Source organism: Sus scrofa, chromosome 2 (genome assembly GCF_000003025.6).
Source record: "Sus scrofa isolate TJ Tabasco breed Duroc chromosome 2, Sscrofa11.1, whole genome shotgun sequence".
NCBI lineage: Eukaryota > Metazoa > Chordata > Mammalia > Artiodactyla > Suidae > Sus > Sus scrofa.
Window position 1 is genome coordinate 107,555,261 of NC_010444.4, and position 20,724 is coordinate 107,575,984.

Below are 20,724 nucleotides of genomic sequence, written 5' to 3' on the forward strand. Positions count from 1 at the left end.
TACATGATTTAAAGATGCTAAGAGTAGAGCTCTACTTAATCATAAAATAATTTTGTAAATACATATGATGATAGATGTTAACTAGACTTGTGGCCATTATTTCACAATGCATACAGGTATCAAATTATTATGCTGTAGACCTAAAATTATTATAATGTTGTATGTCAATTATACTTCTATTTTTTAAAAAGATAATGTGAAAAACACCGAAGGCCTACTCCATGAAAGAAAAAAACTGAGATGCTGGAACTTTATAAAAATTAGTATCTTTTGCTTTGCAAAAGACACTGTTAAGAGAGACAAAGACAAGCCAGAGACTTGGAGAAAATATTTGGAAAATGTGTATCTGTTAATAATTTCTATCTAAGACATACCAAGAGTCCTTTAAACTCAAATATAGAAAACAAACAACACAATTAAAAATCAGGCAAGAGATCTAAGCAAATGCCTTATCAAAGAAGATGTACAGATAAGGAATAAGTGTATAACAATTTGCTTGACACAATTTGTCATCAGGTAATGGCAAATTTAAAGAACAATGAGAGAGTACTACACACCTATTAGCATGAATAAAATTTTTTAAAATGACAATACCACATGCTGTCAAAGATATAAAGAGGAATTCTCATTCACTGATATTGGGAAAGCAAACTGGCAGTCACACCGGAAAAGTCTGGCAATTTCTTACAAGTTTAAACCTTATCATATAATCTAGCCATCACTCGCCTAGATATTTACTTCAAAACCTAAATCTACATGAAAACCCTGTTCATTAGCAGCCCTATCCATTATTGTCATGACTGGAAGCAATCAGATGTAGTTCAATATTCAAAAAGACAAACTATGGTACATCCATAAAATGGAATACTACTCAGTGATAAAAAGAAGTGAGTCAAGGCAAGAAAGGACATGGAAGAATCTTAAATGCATATTTTGAAGTGAAAGGAACCAACCTGAAAAGGCTATATAGCGTGTGATTCCAATTATATGACATCCTGGAAAAGAAAAAATAGGAATGATAAAATGTTCAGAGTTTGCTAGGGATTTTGGGGGGAATGGGGATGGGCTGAATAGGTAATTTTTTTCAAGTGATAAAACTGTAATACTATAAAGGTGGATACATGAAATTCTGCATTTGTCAAAATCCTTAGAACATTACAACACAAAACCAAACCTTAATGTATGCAAGTTCAAAAGCCATCATTTAAGAGAACAGCAAATGTGAAAATGGAACACAGATGGTGATAAAAGTATCCATATTACAAATACATTAAACATTATTACAGAAGGTGGCTAGGATGTAAAGGTGCTGACCTTGGTAACTCTAAGTATGAATGTCTTTTGTAAGACTGAAAGCGAAAGAAACTGAATGAGAGCACTGTAATTCATAAAGTTTTGTCCATGGGAGTACAAGTTCAAAATTCTGATGTCGATATGCACGTATACTGGAAATAAGCGATTAAATGGATTGTGGATGATAGGAGCCAGATTTCTTTTACAATAAGCAAAAGAAATACTTTAGAATGATTGCTGTGGTAATAAACTTGAGCTGAAGACATCAATGTGAATTCATATGTACCTTTTATAAATACACAACTATTTATGGATGTGTCCATGTACATGGGTTGCTATATATTTTCTTGCTGATTCATCTGAGAGAGTCTAGAAGAAATGATAACCCAGTAGCAATGAGTATACTCAGCACCCAGATCTTGATTTTTAATAACTTTTCTAATAAAAGGAGCCAGAGCTTTTTGGAGAGAATATAAAAACATAAGTAGAAGATATACAAGATAAACTTGAAGCATCATCTATTGCCAGAAAATAAGGATGTACAAAAATGCTTACACACATACAAATAGCCACGCTTGGATGGGCATATGTTAAAGAAAGAAAGAAGCCAACTAAAAGAATCTCCAGTGGTCCAAACTGAAACAATTTGAGCAAGAAAACCAAAAAAGTAGTATTAGAGTATAACCTAAGTATAAAACAGTCATGAATTCATACTGATATAAATGAATGATTGAATAATTAAGAGCAGAAGAAGAGACCAATATTCTAGGCAAAAGATGTCCAAAGAATTTATATAGATATCATGCCCTCAAGAGGAAAAGCATAAACCCATTCTCTATGACTGGGCTGTGCATAGTGTCTTTTCTTCCAAAAAGTGCAGTATGGAGTATAAAAAGGGTCAAAAGGGAGTAACTTTATAGTGGAAAACTTGACAGATACTACCTTACAGAAGTGGTTAAGTCAATATCACCAATGATAAATCACATTAGTAATGCATATCCATGGTATGATATAATGACAATGTCAATGTACTTCTATTGTAAAGCCCAACCCCAGTCCACTCAAGAGGAAAACAGAAAATTCCAACAGATCGACATGACCCAACCAAATACCAGACAGGTTCTCCTCAAAACTGCCAAGGTCATCTACGAAACTAGGAAAATCTGAGAAAATGTCAAAGGCAAAAGGAACCCAAAGAGATATGACTAAGAGTAAAATCACATCCAAAATGAGATCCTGGACTAGATAAAGAACACTGGGTAAAAAATAAGGAAATATGAATAAATTGTCAACTTTAATAAGAAGAAGTATATTTGATCATTAATTGTAACAAGTGCACCATGCTAATGTAAAATGTTAATAGGAAAAACTGGGTGTGAGGTAAAAGAACTCTCTTCACTATTTTCTCAATGTTTCTGAAAACCTAAAACTGTTCCAAAAAAATAAAGTCTATTTTTTAAAGTTATTGTGGCAAAAGATAAGTTTAGATAGGAAATAAGGAAAACTGAGAAATGTGTTGCCTCTGATAAAGATGTGGAAAAAGTTTGAGATTCATTTAAATCTCTGAAGATATTGAACTGCAAAGAATATGAACCAAATGACAAATAGTCAAATGTATTTTATATTGTACAGAATGTATCATGCTATTAATGACTAGTATTTTCACCAAAAATTATGTTCTGTTTGGTCTTTTAAAATCCATATATATATATATATATGTATATACACATATATATATGTGTATATATATATAACCTATCTATATATGCAAATACTGATTTTACTGAATTTGCTAGTTAGTTAACAGACTGTTATGGCATATATTTCCAAGGTGTGAAGGGACTTTTATTACTAGAAATTACTTCTTGGCCATTAGAAGAAATAATAGCTTCTGAAAATTATACATTCAAAGTTAAAATTTATTTAGGATTGTATTAAATAATTTAATATTTATGCTGAATAATTTTTGTTCCTTTGTCCTATTCAGAGTGGGCTTTTAGATTTCACATATAATATACAGTTTATCAAAATTATATGTCTGCAATATGTAGGCTAATTTTCCTTCCTAAAAGGTTCTGAGAAATATGTGAGAGAGAGAGAGAGAAGCCCCTGGCATTCAAAAGCTGGCCTGACAATCACATCTAGGCTATTTATTTTCCCATTTGATAAACAATTCCATAGTAAACCAGTTCTCAGATGGGATTATTCTGAGACATGGTCAAATGGAAAAAAAGCAAGACCACTTCATATTTTTGCTGAAGAACAAACAAAAAAGGTCATTCTACCACCCGCAAGAAAATACTCTCCTTATTTAGACACTAGGCAATCGTCTGTTTTTTCACTGATTCACAGCATTGCCCCTGCTTTCTGGCATGTCCATTGCAGACAGCCCTCTCTTGGTTAGACCCTCCTCCAAATCACTGAACCAAAACTCAAACCCCAGAACAGATTCCTTCTAGCAGGCTCTTCAACGATACTTACTCTACTTCCCTCATGGTGTATATTCTCCTTTGGTGATCTGAGAATGCAATTTGCTCGCTTTTGATGTGTTGCTAGAGGTCTGCAGCTGAAAGTCATTGATAGAAATCAAAAAACTGACATCACAAAAACAGAATTTTTATAGTTCAGAAGATCTAATCAGCAAACTCTGTAAATTACTTATCCTTGGAAAACAGGTACTTTGGTTAGCATACTAGTGCTATCAGAATATTAAAATAACTACTAAAATAACTGGTCAACAGGATTTTGTTATAATAAATATCATTGGGTTTTTTGTTTTGTTTTGTTTTGGTAACTGAAGGGAAGATTGCTGTCTCTTATCCACTTGGCCAGATCTTTTCAACCACTCAGTGTGTCCTTATTTTCCTTTATCTTGCTTCTTGCTGCTTATGACTCTTTGACACCCCCACCCCCTTATAAAGTGTGAGCAGTACCAGCACAGAACAGGCTGTTACAGAGGCTGACAGAGTTCTTTACCAAAGCAAAGATTCAAAGATTCCTGAACTCTAAGTAAGAGGCTGCCAGAACATAAAAATTAAACCCATGTGTGTTTTAAAGTAGGCTGTCATGGTTAGAGTATAATGTGAAAGCATTCTGCAAAATGTTTATTCTTGTATTGGAAGGACCAAATTCCTCTCTTCTGATGATTCTAGAGGTTCTCTAGTGCATTCAATTCTATATCTAACTCTTAGGCTAACAGTTTATGTAATATTGGGCAGCCATGTTACTCATTCTAATATTGGGCTAGTTACTCATTTTCTTTGTCCTTTAATAAGCATTCATTGCTTTATATATTAAACTGGACTGAACAAGATTCTTAGAAGGAGTAATTTTAAAAAACTGGGCATCTATATATTAATCATTTTTTTCTATCTACTTATTTATCTTTTCATTCACCCATTAATTTATTCATTAATCAAACTGATTGCCCATGATTTATCTTAGAGTCCTTGCTGTGAAGTCCTTGCTTTGTCAGTTTATCATCTCTGTTATGTGATTTAGAGCAAGTTACCTTTCTAACTTCATCTCACACCACTTTCCCACTCACTGGGTTCCATCTTAGCTGGCAAAGTCCAATCTCAGAGACTTTGCATTTGCTTTCTAATGCTGGAAAAGTTATTTGACAGATCAATATTTGGCTTTCATTATGATTTTCTTCAGGTCTTTAGTCATACGTTTTCTTCATGAGAACTTCCTCAAACCCTTCCTAATAATATGTCCCTTCTCCATGACACTCCTATGCTAAGTCCCTACTTTCTTTTTCTAGGTAACATAAATACTTTCATTTTTACTTATATATTTTACTTACTTTGTCTCTTATCTTTTTCCTCAACTGGAATGTGAACTCTCCTAGGGCAGAGATGTCCACTAGTTCAGTGCTGCATCTCCAGTTTCAAAAATGGACCTTGCACACAGAAATCCTCATTAAAATTTATTTGGATTCATGGAAATGTTAGGAAGATAAAAAGACATTTGAAAGTAATGTGCTTGCAACTGAACCTGATACAGATCATGGACTAAATAGATGGTACATATAGTCTTTTTTTTTTTTTTTTTTTTTTTTTTTTTGTCTTTTCTAGGGCCGCACCAGCGGCATATGGACGTTCCCAGGCTAGGGGTTGAATCAGAGCTGTAGTTGCCGGCCTACGCCAAAGACACAGCAATGTAGAATCTGAGCCGCATCTGTGACCTGCACCACAGCTCACAGGCAACGCTGGGTCCTTAACCCACTGAGCGAGGCCAGGGATCATACCCAAAACCTCATGGTTCCTAGTCGGATTCGTTAATCACTGAGCCATTACGGAACTCCAGTCTGGTATTATTTTACATAACCTCATGCAGAGAACACTTACACAACCACCATGAAACTCAAGTACTTATCACACTCTTGGAGGATATTATTATTAGTTATTTAGTTGCTATTAGAGAAACTGTTAGTCATAGACTATATATAAATATATAAACACAAATATCCACATATACTAGATATGACATGATTGTAATTTTTATATGACATATATATATTTTTGTTTGCTTTTCCTAGACTTTATTACTCAAATGAATTTATCACATCTGTATATGTATAATGATCATAACAATCAAATTTCACAGGATTTCCATCCCATAACCCAAGCACATCCCCCCAACCCCAAACTCTCCTCTGGAGAACATAAGTTTCCAATGTCTGTGAGTCAGCATCTGTTCTGAAAAGAAATTACATGACCATATATTGAGTAACTTGACATAATTATGAGTTTATGACTTACTATATAATCCTTGCCAGTTCTTTTCCTCACATGTAAAAGTCCTATGCCTGTTGAAAGGAAGATTTACAAGGTGACAAAGATGTCCACTTGTCCCTAGGCTGGATCAGTCTTCTCTGTAGCTCCCCCCTATGCAGCAGTGTACAAGCCCCATTGCTTCCTAAGCACAAAACTGGCACTAAATCTATTCCATTTTCCCCAGGTTAGACTACTATGATGACATCTGTAAATTAATGAACATATGATCTGTGCACACAGAAAAGGAGATAAATGTGACACCATGTCCTTATTATTCTGCACATGCTATTACCTGATGTCAATAAATCTTGTTGGTTTTATGTACATAATTTTGGTGGGACCAGCCCACTGAGCAACATATTTTCTAATTAAAGGCACCTATACAAGGAAGTAACAGTTTTCTGTCCTGCTTGGAAAACAAAATAGTTTAAAATATAACATATGTTCTCCATTAATTGCTGCGTGAGCAAGATTTCTGCTCTGGGTATTCAAATAGGCCGGTTTCCAAATTAAATAGGAATGAAAAACAAACTCATGTTGAGAATCACTACCTCTTAGATAAGGAAATTTACATTGTGACTTTATTCTGCTACTCTATATTAAAACATATTCTGAAGTAACTATTTCAACACTCAGTATCATTATGTACAAGAAAATGAACATTATTTTTAGAAGTGCTATCAAATCAATTTATCAATTCCCCTTCTCAAGTTCCCCAGAGATATAGGACATATTTAATTAACATCTATGTTTTGTAAATTATGACACAGAAGAATGGGAAAATACTGAAAAAAAGAGGAAAGTCAGAGGCAGAAAGATGGACTGGAGCAGACAAGAGATGAGATTTGTAGTATCCCTTTTTGTGTATCCAGCCATTCTCTGCAGCAGTGAAAGCTCCCATCTTCAGTTACTATTCTTTTCTAGAATATGACAGAATAAGTTAATAAAGCTATGAAAATCTGATTTAAAGTGGCCCAAAACATTGAATTTTAACCAAGCTGTACATGTTTTCCTGAAATTTATAGTTATTTTTTACATTTTAAACCATTCATAATTTGCAGAAATACAGCATCTACAACCAAAAACTCAGCAAAATTTTTGGGTGAAATAGATCCTAATGAGCCCTCACATCAAAGTCAGTTTTACAACATTTTAGATTTAAATTGGCTTTAGAAATAGATATGTCAGCTATTTTGGGGAGTGTGAAAAAGTATATGCTAAGGTTTCATTGAACAATATAAACCTTTTCTACACATATTGAAAATTTTCTGATATATAAAATGCTTCTGAATTTAAGTTTATCAAAATATACATGTTTAAGCTTTATTAATTTTAAGTACATTGATTTATCAACATTTTTTCCATAGGTTGTATTATTTAATTTTCTTACTATATTCATCAAAATATATTTCATTTGGCTTTGTTTTAATTATATTAGCTTTTTTTTTTTTTTTTTTTTGTCTTTTGTCTTTTTGTCTTTTTTTGTTGTTGTTGTTGTTGCTATTTCTTGGGCCGGGAGGGTTCCCAGGCTAGGGGTGGAATCGGAGCTGTAGCCACCGGCCTACGCCAAAGGCACAGCAACGCATGATCCGAGCCGCGTCTGCAACCTACACCACAGCTCACGGCAACGCCGGATCGTTAACCCACTGAGCAAGGGCAGGGACCGAACCCGCAACCTCATGGTTCCTAGTCGGATTCGTTAACCACTGCGCCACGACGGGAACTCCTATATTAGCTTTTTAAATAAATATTTCATATGTCCACTTTCAAAATGATGAATAGTAGAAAAATAATATTTTCTGTTGTTGTTTTTTTTTTCAAATTAAACAACTTAAAACTCACTCCTAGGACTATATCTCTAATCCAACGTAGCTAAATGATGTGTTATTCTCCATCCTGTGCATTTATTTCATGTCATCAACCCACTTTCCATGTATCAGACACCTAATTTGATTCCAGTTTGCCAGCTAAGCTGATATTAAAACAGAGTTAGTGAGGCACCTAGGGCACATCATTTTTCTTTCTTTCTATCTTTTTTTTTTTTTTTTTTATGGCCACACCCACGGCATCTGAAGTTCCCAGGCCAGGGATTGAATCTGAGCCACAGGTGTGACCTAAGCTACAGCTATGGTAATACAGGATCCTTTTTTTTTTTTTTTATTTTTTATTACTCAAATGAATTGATCACATCTGTAGTTGTATAATGATCATAACAATCTGATTTCACAGGATTTCCAACCCACAGCCCAGGAACATCCCCCCACCCCCCAAAATGTCTCCTCCGGAGACCATAATTTTTTCAATGTCTGTGAGTCAGCATCTGTTCTGCAAAGAAGTTCAGTCTGTCCTTTTTTCAGATTCCACATGTCAGTGAAAGCATTTGATGTTGGTTTCTCATTGTATGAAGTATTTCACTTAGCATGATAATTTCTAGGTGCATCCATGTTGCTAAAAATGCCAGTATTTCATTCCTTTTAATGGCTGAGTAATATTCCATTGTGTATATGTACCACACCTTCTTGATCCACTCCTCTGTCCATGGACATTTAGGTTGTTTCCATGTCTTGGCTATTGTAAATAGTGTTGCAGTGAACATCAGAGTACATGTGTCTTTGCAAGTCATGGTTTTCTCTGGAAAGATGCCCAGGAGTGGGATTGCTGGATCAAATGGTAGTTCTATTTTTAGTTTTCTGAAGATTCTCCATACTGTTTTCCACAGTGGTTGCACCAATTTACACTCCCAGCAACAGTGTACTAGGGTTCCTTTTTCTCCACACCCTCTCCAACACTTACTGTTTGTAGACTTTTGGATGATGGCCATTCTGGCTGGTGTAAGGTGGTACCTCATAGTGGTTTTGATTTGCATCTCTCTAATAATGAGTGATGTTGAACATCTTTTCATGTGTACTTTGGCCATCTGTATGTCTTCTTTGGAGAACTGTCTGTTTAGATCTTCTGCCCATTTTTTGATAGGCTTGTTTTTTTGGTATGGAGCTGCAGAAGCTGTTTATAAATTTTGGAAATTAATCCCTTGTCAGTTGATTCACTTGCAAAGATTTTCTCCCACTCTGTGGGTTGTATTTTTGTGTTGTTTAGGGTTTCCTTTGCTGTGCAGAAACTTTGAAGTTTGACTACGTCCCATTTGTTTATTTTTTGTTGTTGTTGTCAATACTCTGATAGGTGGATCTGAGAAGATGTTGCTGTCGTTTACATCAGAGAGTGTTTGGCCTATATTTTCCTCTAGGAGTTTTATAGCGTCTGGGCTTATATCTAGGTCTTTAATCCATTTTGAGTGTATTTTTGTGTATGGTGTTAGGGAGTGTTCTAATTTCATTCTTATCCATGTGGCTGTCCAGTTTTCCCAGCACTGCTTATTGAACAGGCTGTCCTTTCTCCAATGTATATTCCTGCCTCCTTTGTCATAGATTAATTGGCTGTAGGTGCGAGGGTTTAATTCTGGGCTTTCAATCCTGTTCCACTGATCTATATTTCTGTCTTTGTGCCAGTACCATGCAGTTTTGATAATTGTTGCTTTGTAGTATAGTCTGAAGTCCGGGAGCTTGATTACTCCAGCTCCATGTTTCTTTTTCAGGATGTCTTTGGCTATTCTGGGTCTTTTGTGCTTCCAAACAAACTTTAAAATATTTTGTTCGAGTTCTGTGAAAAATGTCCTTGGTGATTTGATAGGGATTGCATTGAATCTGTAGATTGCCTTGGGTAGTATAGTCATTTTGATAATATTAACTCTTCCAATCCATGAGCATGGTATATCTTTCCATCTATTTGTGTCATTGTTGATTTCTTTCATCAGTGGCTTGTAGTTTTCAGAGTACAGGTCTTTTGTCTCTTTAGGTAGGTTTACTCCTAGGTATTTTATTCTTTTGGATGCAATGGTAAACGGGATTGCTTCCCTAATTTCCTTTTCTGCTCTTTCATTGTTAGTGTATAGAAATGCCATCAATTTCTGTGTATTAATTTTGTATCCTGTGACTTTGCCAAATTCACGGGTGAGCTCTAACAGTTTTCTGGTAGAGTCTTTAGGATTCTCTAGGTATAGTATCATGTCATCTGCAAATAGGGATAGTTTTACTTCTTCCTTTCCAATAAAGATTCCACAAAAAAAGAAAACTATAGGCCACTTTCACTGATGAACATCGATGCAAAAATCCTCAACAAAATACTAGCAAACAGCATCCAACAATACATTAAAAGGATTATACATCATGATCAAGTGGGTTTTATCCCAGGGATGCAAGGGTTCTTCAATATCCTCAAATCCATCAGTGTGATACACCACATTAACAAACTGAAAAATAAAAACCATATGATCCTCTCAATAGATGCGGAAAAAGCCTTTGACAAAATCCAACACCCATTTCTGATAAAAACCCTTCAGAAAGTGGGCATAACAGGAACTTACCTCAACATGATAAAGGCCATATAGGACAAACCCACAGCGAACATCATTCTCAATGGTGAAATGCTGAAAGAATTCCCGCTGAGATCAGGAACAAGACAAGGATGTCCACTCTCGCCACTACTCTTCAACATAGTTCTGTAAGTCCTAGCCACAGCAATCAGAGAAGTAAAAGAAATACAGGATCCCTTAACCCACTATGTTAGACTGCAAGTAGAACCTGTCAAGCAGAGCTGCTGCAGTTGGCTTCTTAACCCCCTGTGCCTCAGCTGGAACTTCATGGAGCACAGCATTTAAGGAAGCACTTACACTCAGGTTGAGTGCTCTAGACTGTGGTCATGTTTTATATAACCTTGAAATTGAGCCCCTCCTTAATATCTGCACCTGAGCTGCCTCATTTACCCCACCTTAGTTCTCAACCAACTCTTCCTGGGAAAACACAATATTTCTAAAGAACAACTTTTCACATGTCCCTTTATAATTTATTTAAGGATAGGTTTGGGTTATATATCCAGTAAAACAACTGATTTATCATAGGGTATACATATATATGGACTGAGTCACTAGTACTAGATTACTTTCCAAATGTCCACAACAATCTATACACTACATTAGATGGGCATGAAGGTTCCTGTTACATTGTTAGTGTTATTTAATGCTCTAATGTTATCTAATCTAATGGCTCTAAAGTGATACCTTATTCCCGTTTTAATTTACCTATTTATGATCACTAATGCTTCTATGACTTTCCTTTATGCATGCTTGATAGCTTTTTAGTTTTCAGTTTTTGAAAATACTGTCTCATATCTTTCACAGTTAATTGCACCAGAATTGCTCCTTACAAAAGAGTTTATCATATGCCAGGTATTGATTCTTAGTTGATTTTAAATATCATAAATACATTACCTCAATCCATTATCTGTTTATTAACTTGAAACATAGTGACTTTGATTAAAAAGAAAATTTTCTTTTTTTTTTTTTTTTTTTTGTCTTTTTGCCATTTCTTGGGCCGTTCCCACGGCATATGGAGGTTCCCAGGCTAGGGGTCGAATCGGAGCTATAGCCACTGGCCTACGCCAGAGCCGCGGAAACACGGGATCCGAGCCGCGTCTGCAACCTACACACCACAGCTCACAGCAACGCCGGATCCTTAACCCACTGAGCAAGGGCAGGGACCGAACTCGCAACCTCATGGTTCCTAGTCGGATTCGTTAACCACTGTGCCACGACGGGAGCTCCAAGAAAATTTTCTTGATGTTATCAGCTTTATAAATTTTCTTTCTTTGGGTTTATATTTTTATATTTTTGTTTAAGTTCTACTACCCTAGATATTCCTCTAGATTTTCCTCTATTAACCTTATATTTTCACCATAGGTCTTTAATCTATTTGGAGGCCACCATCATGTGTAGTGTTAGCTAATGTGAATGAATTGATTCTGATCACTGCTATTCCATTTTCTCACAATAACAGAATTATATACCAAAGCTTCTATGAGACCTCCCACTAGAGTAGGACTATATATTTCTAGCCCCACTGACTTTGGTGTTGTTCATGTGACCAACTCTGAATAAAGCAGTATGGACCACTGTGAAGTGGCATAATGTCAAGCAGAGACTTGGAAAGGCATTAGATATTTCCACTGCCCCCTCTTGCCTTCCTGCTGTCTCCCATGAAAAGGGCAGCCCCTCAACGACTACAACTCATTTCACCTCATTATTGGAATGAGAGACCCATGGAACAGCCCTGAATCCAAGCCTGACCGACCTGAGTCAAGCCGAGGTTATCAAGGTTATCGAGTCCGCAGGCACGTTTTGCTACGCCACAATGAAATATGACTATAGGATACATAAATTCTTTTTTTGTTTTCCTTCATATAGACATCCATTTTTCTGTCAGGATGACGTGAAGAAGTATAATAAATTTAAAAAGTTGAAAAAAGATCTAAATAGGCATTTATATTAAATGATATAAAACTATTCATGTTAAAGAACACTTTCCCAGGTGTTCAAAATAATCAAAAGCATCTTAAAAGGAAGTGGAGTTTACACTCACTGCTAAAGCACACTGTTACAATTTTTCTAACCGGAGGGTACTTTGAATACGTCAGAAGTATCCATTGTTCTCAACAAAGTGTGCAACTGAGGTGTTAAGATCATAACTCTGTAATGTGTACTTTGGAAGCTCATCTACAGAACTGAAGTTAAACTTGCTGACAATTTAAGCTGATTTGTTAAACTGACAATCTCTGTACTTATATTATAAAACCTTTCTGTGTGTAGTCATTTTTCCTGAATCTTCTCCCCAAACTCCCAGCAATATAGGTGGTCAAACCATGATTAATGACCAAAGTTTTGACACTCAGAAGTGCTTTATTCACTAATCAAATTCTTAATTGAGTCATTTAATGTACTCAGTGATTTTAGTGATTTTGGCTCCCCTACTTAATAGTCTAAAAACATAAAGACAAGGACTATAGTTGTCTACTGAGGGAAGTGATAAAAATATATAATATATAAATATAACTCCACAGACAATTTTTTCTTTCTTCTCTTTCTTATATTTCTTACATTTTTCCACTCTTCTCCCTTATAACCTAAAATTCTTTCTATTTTCTTACATATTTAGGTAATATAGTTCTGAAAATTAGAATAAAGGCATTACTGCTTGTATAAGAGATCATAAAAATAAAAAGACAAAGTATACATAAGTTCCTATGAACGTACTCTCATGATAACTAATGGCAAGAAAACTCACACTTTGATTCCAAAATCAGGGCTACTTTCTTCACTGCCAACAGCTGGACAATCATGAGAATGTTGGCAAAGTTTTAAAATGTAATGCGGGATTTCCCATCGTGGCACAGCAGAAACGAATCCGACTAGGAACCATGAGGTTGTGGGTTTGATCCCTGGCCTGGATCAGTGGGTTAAGGATCTGGCGTTGCAGTGAGCTGTGGTCTAAGTCACAGACACGGCTCGGATCCCATGTTGCCATGGCTGTGGTATAGACTAGCAGTTGTAGCTCCGATTTGACCCTTAGCCTGGGAACTTCCATTTGCCACAGATGTGACCCTAAAAAGCAAAATAAATAAATAAATAAATTCAAATAAAATAAAGTGTAATGCATTCCCAGAAAAAGATTAGCTAACTGCTCACCATTATGTGACCCAAGCACATTTAACCCCACTTGAATATTTGCTCTCAGACAAGGACTTCAGGAAACCCCCTTCCCTGGCAGAGGGTGGCCACATCCAGGATTAGAAAGGTTAAGGTCTTCACAGGTTCATTAGCTCCAACCATCCAGTGAAGACAGGAATACATGCAAAAGTTCTAGCAATCATTATTAGCATAATAGTTTTAAAGTGTAACATGAGGGCTTCATTAAGATGAAACTTTGGAAAGTGAGAAGACAGGAATGAACAAAGAGAAAAAAGAATGAGCAGAGGCTTAAAAAACAAAAAGTTAACAGATTGACTAATTCACTATGTTGAAAAACAGAGAGACCCATGCCATCTCTGGAAATATAGAAACTTGAAGGAGATATTTCACTCTCCCATTTTTCTTTCTCTCTTCTTTTTGCTTTGTTTGTTCTTATCTCTGGCATTGATCTTATTCACAATTATGTAGAAATAATAGTGAAGGAGTTCCCACTGTGTCTCAGTGATAATGACCCAGCTAGCATCCATGAAGACTCAGGTTCAATCCTGGCCTTGTTCAGTGGATCAAGGATCCAGCATTGCTGTGAGCTGTAGTGCAGCTCACAGATGTGGCTTGGATCCAGTGCTGCTGTGGCTGTGGCATAAGCTGGCAGCTGCAGCTCTGAACTGACCCTTAGCCTGGGAACTTCCATATGCCACAGGTGAGGCCCCAAAAAACAAACAAACAAAAATTCTCTGGCTTTTAAAAACCTTAAAAGGATCAACTCAGTCATCAAATTTAGGGAACTTGCCAGATTAGTATTTGTGAGGAGGTTCAAAAAATAGTGATAAATAAGATAAACAAATGAAAAAATTCAAGTCTCTCCCGAATCTCTGCTTCCTCCCTCATCCTCTACACCCTGACATTCTTTCTTTCAAAATTTATCTCTTTGTCACCCCCATAAAAGGAATTGAAGGCATATCAGTCAATGACTTTCCCTCAGTGTGAGGGACAATACTACCAAATAAAGCCTTTAATCAGAACCTCAGAAGAATGCTGGGCCTAGGCAGGCATGTGCCAAACTGCTATACCCTGAGTCCTGACACACCTATATATCTCACTATTTTTAGTAACAACATCCAAAGTAATTTCAGCAGTTGATAAAACCAAATGACTTCTTACAGCATTACCATTAGAGCATTTTATGCTACCATAAAAGAGGCACTAATTACCACAGGAAGTCAAGACAGCTTTATATTTTTCTCTCTAAATGACACAAAACATCGTAAGCACTATAGTTAGCATCGTTTTGTCATGAGTTCTTTTTAGATTTAAATATAGACCATTTCCAAGCTCATTTTGCAAAGTGCATGTTGGAAGAATCATGAATGACATATTTACACTATAAGCACTTCTTAAAAATAGACATAGGGAGTTTATTTCCGTCCCTAAACAAAAATGTTCACTTACGCTAAACAATCACCGGAGAGTTTCATATCCAAGCCTCCAATTACTACTCGATTCCTTATGAGCAACAACGAAGTTTTCTGGCAATGGAAAGGATTTAAACATGGTTAACTTCCAATGGCAATGCTAAAGAAGCTGTCTTCCTAGTGCAGGCACTAAACCTGGATAGAAAAGGAGTTTTATTTTATTAGATGACTACAATTTTATTGCCTTGAGATCATGGTGCTTCTGGATAGAATAAGATCAAGTTTAAATGTTTAAAGTGTCCTTTTCTATCCTGTAGTTTAAAAATTCTGTAATATCCTTCACACAAGAATACTTTTAATGAGAGATCAAAAAGAAAACAAATGAGCGCCATGTGCATTACATAAGCATTAACTACAGCACTGGCTGAAGAGCAAGCTATGTTAAACACCGGCTGAAACAATTATACTAGGAGTACAGTCTGTTGTTTCTTCCAGTGTTTAATCCTGTTCCAGACAATTTAAAATCATTTTTCTATTCCAAAGCCAACCTACAATGTGTCAAGTTATTATATATTGTCACACAGCTATGTTACCAGTGAGTGTTCAATGAATACTAGTACAACCATAATGATGATTGTATGTTGCATTTGTATAGTTCAACAAATGCAACACAATGGCAAATGAAAATATATTCTCATATATTTCTAACATATGAGTTTAGAGTCATTAAGTAGCTACTTGATCAAATAATGAATAATCATTGACACAAAGACTGACACAATTTCCTCAAAGTTCAGAAATGAGAAAAATATTAAAAAGGAAAATAAAAGAACCTTGGCACTAAAATTTTAACTATCAGTTATAATGGTATTATAAAGTATAGTCTTTATCAAAGTATGCTACATACTATAGTAGTCTTGGCAAGAAATGAAGGGGTATAAAAAAACTCCTCCATTATTTGTCTCATTAGAAAGACTCTGGAGTTCCCATTGTGGCTCAGGAGAAACAAACCCAACTAGTATCCATGAGGATGCAGGTTTAACCCCTGGCCTTGCTCAGTGGGTTAAGGACCCAGCATTGCTGCGAGCTGTGGTATAGGTCAAAGATTCTACTCAGATCCCATCTTGCTGTGGCTGTGGCTCTGACTGTGGAGTAGGCAGGCAGCTGTAGCTCTGATTGACCCCTAGCCTGAATACTTCCATATGCCACACCTGTTTCCCTAAAAAGCAAAAGGAAGGAAGGGAAGGAAGGGAAGTAGGAAGGGAAGGAAGGGAAGGGAGGAAGGGAGGAAGGAAAGAAGGAAAGTAGGAAAGAAAGTAGGAAAGAAAGAAAGTAGGAAAGAAAGAAAGAAAGAAAGAAAGAAAGAAAGAAAGAAAGAAAGAAAGAAAGAAAGAAAGAAAGAAAAAGAAAGAAAGAAAGAAAGAAAGAAAGAAAGAAAGAAAGAAAGAAAGAAAGAAAGAAAGAATTAGAGCAAAAATAAACCCATGGGACCTAATCAAACTGAAAAGCTTTTGCACAGCAAAGGAAACCCAAAAGAAAACAAAAAGACAACTTACAGAATGGGAGAAAACAGTTTCAAATGATGCAACTGACAAGGGCTTAATCTCTAGAATATATAAACAACTTATACAACCCAACAGCAAAAAAACCAATCAATCAATGGAAAAATGGGCAAAAGACCTCAACAGACATTTCTCCAAAGAAGATATACAGATGGCCAACAAACACATGAAAAAATGCTCAACATCACTGATTATAAGAGAAATGCAAATCAAAACTACCATGAGATACTACCTCACACCAGTCAGAATGGCCATCATTCATAAATCCACAAATAACAAGTGCTGGAGGGGCTGTGGAGAAAAGGGAACCCTCCTGCACTGTTGGTGGGAATGTAAGCTGGTACAGCCACTATGGAGAACAGTTTGGAGATACCTTAGAAATCTATCCATAGAACTTCCATATGACCCCACAATCCCACTCTTGGGCATCTATCCGGACAAAACTCTACTTAAAAGAGACACGTGCACCCGCATGTTCATTGCAGCACTATTCACAATAGTCAGGACATGGAAACAACCCAAATGTCCATCGACAGATGATTGGATTAGGGAGATGTGGTGTATATACACAATGGAATACTACTCAGCCATAAAAAAGAATGACATAATGCCATTTGCAGCAACATGGATGGAACTAGAGAATCTCATCCTGAGTGAAATGAGCCAGAAAGACAAAGACAAATACCATATGATATCACTTATAACTGGAATCTAATATCCAGCACAAATGAATATCTCCTCAGAAAAGAAAATCATGGACTTGGAGAAAAGACTTGTGGCTGCCTGATGGGAGGGGGAGGGAGTGGGAGGGATCGGGAGCTTGGGCTTATCAGACACAACTTAGAATAGATTTACAAGGAGATCCTGCTGAGTAGCATTGAGAACTTTGTCTAGATACTCATGTTGCAACAGAAGAAAGGGTGGGGGAAAAAATGTAATTGTAATGTATACATGTAAAGATAACCTGACCTCCTTGCTGTACAGTGGGAAAATAAAAAAAAAAAAAAAAAAAGAAACCCCCCCCAAAAAAAAAGAAAGAAAGAAAGGAAATTAACATGTGATTTCAAAATGTATATCTCAGATCTTTCCTTTAGTATCCCTTTAAAAAGTAAGATAGTGAAAAATAAGGAATACCATGCATTCATTAAATGACAGGTATGTGCCAGGCAGTGTGCTCTTTGGAACTCAAATATGAAATACATTCTCCTCACCTTTAAGGAGAGTGTTTTGAGAGCAAGCAGAAAAATATATACACAATTCTAATTCAACTTATTATTAGGCAAGTTGTCTGTAAGAAATGTAGAACATAGATACTTCTGTCTTAAAGCTTCTACTTGTCCTATTTTATAACAGCTTATTTATATTGCTTTTGAAGAAGTGAAAATTGTAACAAAGGATATAACTTTCCTATGAATTATTTTTCTCTTTGCAAACAAGGCATTAGTTTTAAATAAGGGGAAAAACCAAAAGGAGAATGTCTGTAATCTAGTCTGCAAAATTATATTGCCAATCTCTAGTTCTGTTTGGCCTGAAATTAAGTGAAAATAGAAGAATTAGCAAAGATTATACATTAAGTTTTGTAGGTTGTGTACTCTACAAAACTACCTGGCAATGGAGTTCCCGTCGTGGCTCAGTAGTTAACGAATCCGACTAGGAACCATGAGGTTGCGGGTTCGATCCCTGGCCTTGCTCAGTGGGTTAAGGATCCAGCGTTGCTGTGAGCTGTGGTGTAGGTTGCAGACACGGCTCAGATCCCGCGTTGCTGTGGCTCTGGCATAGGCCGGTGGCTACAGCTCCGATTCAACCCCTAGCCTGGGAACCTCCATATGCCGTGGGAAGCGGCCCTAGAAAAGGCAAAACGACAAAAAAAAAAAAAAACTACCTGGCAAAATGGTTAAATCCAGGAGTCCCTACTGTGGTGCAGCCAGTTAAGGATCCAGCATTGCTGCAGCTGTGGGAGAGGTCATAGCTATGGCTCAGATTCAATCCCTGGCCCAGAGAAATTCCATATACCACAAAAGCAGCCAAAAAAAGAAAAATAATAAAGATCCAACTTACATTCCATGTGTCGAACCAGGCTCTTTGTCATTGAGCCTTATCCATGAATTTTGTCAAATTCAGGTAAAGATTCCTTATGGACTAATGACAACCCTGAATTTTAGGGCCCCTGTTGCTGGGCATGCAATCAAAAGTCTTCTCCTGTTAAAGATCTCCCTCAGTGTTCCTTTCAGCAATACATATTCTAAAGTTGGGTCATTAAACAGAGAACAGCATGGCCGCATATGCTGCAGGTGCGACCCTAAAAAGGAAAAAAAAAAAAAAAAATGATACTGGGAAAACTGAACTCTTATAGCATACAAAAAGCATCTCAAAATGGATTAAAGACTTTACATATCAATGTCTACTTAGATTTAATATCACACTACTTCATGCAAACTGTAAAAAATTTAAACAGTATAATTCTATTCATACTCTCGGTCTTTATATTGTTTTTGTCCTATATTTCACATTTAACTGTCATGAACCCCACAATACAATCGTCATTTAATTTTCTTAAATTAAAAGATCTCCCAAATTAGGCCAAGATTCTAAAGAATTCATCCACACTGTGTTGAGTTCAGAATCCCCTTGGAGGATGTATCTGTCCATTTCACACGTCTCTCTTTGAGAGAATGTGAAAAGGCCCAGATCCTGTAAGGCCTATACAAGAAATCATCTTTCTTAATAAATGTAACATGTGATATTTAAACGTTAATTACTAAAAACAAATGCTCCCTTACGTCAAAGTAACCCCAATTATTTCCTCTTGGTCTTACTTTAACCTTGGGAAATTTCATACTTTAATATAATCTCCAAATTAGTTGTCAACTAAAAAGTACACAGTGTGAGAGCTGTGAGTTAACTTTCAATTGGGGCATTGTGAGCACAATAGCCTGGGAAACAGCATCTCAAATAGCTCTGAAGGGATGTGTGGTCGAGCACACATTTTGGCAGAGGCTTGCTGCTAGTCATGAGGAGTAGGTGTCACTGTTAAGGATTTTGGTGCATTTCTAGACATGAGAAGATTAAAAAATCAGGCTCATAAAATCTCCTGAAAATATCTAACTATCTGAAGGCCTGTTCTGCCAGTTTTTTCGCAGAGCACAGAGCAACTCATTCCTGATCTCCACCCTGAACTCCTTTCAGGGTACGTTGAAGGTCAGTGGCTGCAGGGACAAGGGAATTAAACCATCTAGAGATAGTTGGCACAGTGAATCCTAGAATTCCCTTCCCCATATTTTCAGGCTCCAACCCAGCTTTTTCCCAAAACACCATATCCTGATTCCCTTGGTATGATCAGACATACTGAGAGATTTAAAAAATTAAGTGCAGATAAAAGAATTATTAAACAAGCAATGGCTTGTTTTAAAATTGCCTTCTGCCAGAATATAAAGGCCCTGTTTGATCATGGGCAGTTTTGAGAAAGTCAAATACTGGTCTCCACAACTGGCAGGTCTTCAGCACCAACTTGTCTGGATTTTTAATTTTCTTCCTCTTCCCAAGGGATGACTATTTCCTATTCTACCATCGAGGAGTCCTCCTTGTGAGTACTGAAAATAAAAATACTCTGAAGCATCTGTACTCCAGAAGACTAAGAGAGACAGACCTGCATTCTGAACCCAATCTAGGCTTCCCCTGATTTCCACTTTCTAGAATTAGAAATGCTCTCAATTCCTCCCCTTCCCCCACTGCCATCTGCCCCTTGAGCTAAGTGTTGCAGTGATGGATCTTCTTAACCTTCTGAATAGACTTACCACAGGGATTTAAGCTTCCCAATCTATCAGGAATTGCTTTCATCTCACAGAAACTGCTTTCATCTCACAGAAATTGCTTTCATCTCTGTCAAGGGTATTCCAGAAGAACATGAATCACTGAGTTTAAGAGTCTAGCTCTGAATAGAACTAATTAGAGAAGACCTAAACTCTCCATAGATCAAGAAGTTAGGAAATAACCTTAAGAATGTTTCTCACAGATAGCTAGAAAACACCTTTAGAACAATCTCAAATCTCCTGACGTTATTGGCCGACGCTCTAAGCTCCCTCTAGAGGCATTCACTAATC

General features: G+C 36.6%; 1 long non-coding RNA gene across 1 annotated transcript in view; it reads right to left on the reverse strand.

Moving 5' to 3' along the window:
* LOC106509513 overlaps nt 290-20,724 on the reverse strand; it is a 202,014-nt gene continuing 181,579 nt past the window's right edge. The window contains exons 5-10 of the long non-coding RNA XR_002341838.1: nt 18,683-18,923; nt 15,100-15,176; nt 6,060-6,106; nt 5,102-5,197; nt 3,775-3,859; nt 290-995 (exon numbers count right to left, since the gene is read on the reverse strand). This is a non-coding gene — a long non-coding RNA (uncharacterized LOC106509513). The remainder of the gene's footprint in view (nt 996-3,774; nt 3,860-5,101; nt 5,198-6,059; nt 6,107-15,099; nt 15,177-18,682; nt 18,924-20,724) is intronic.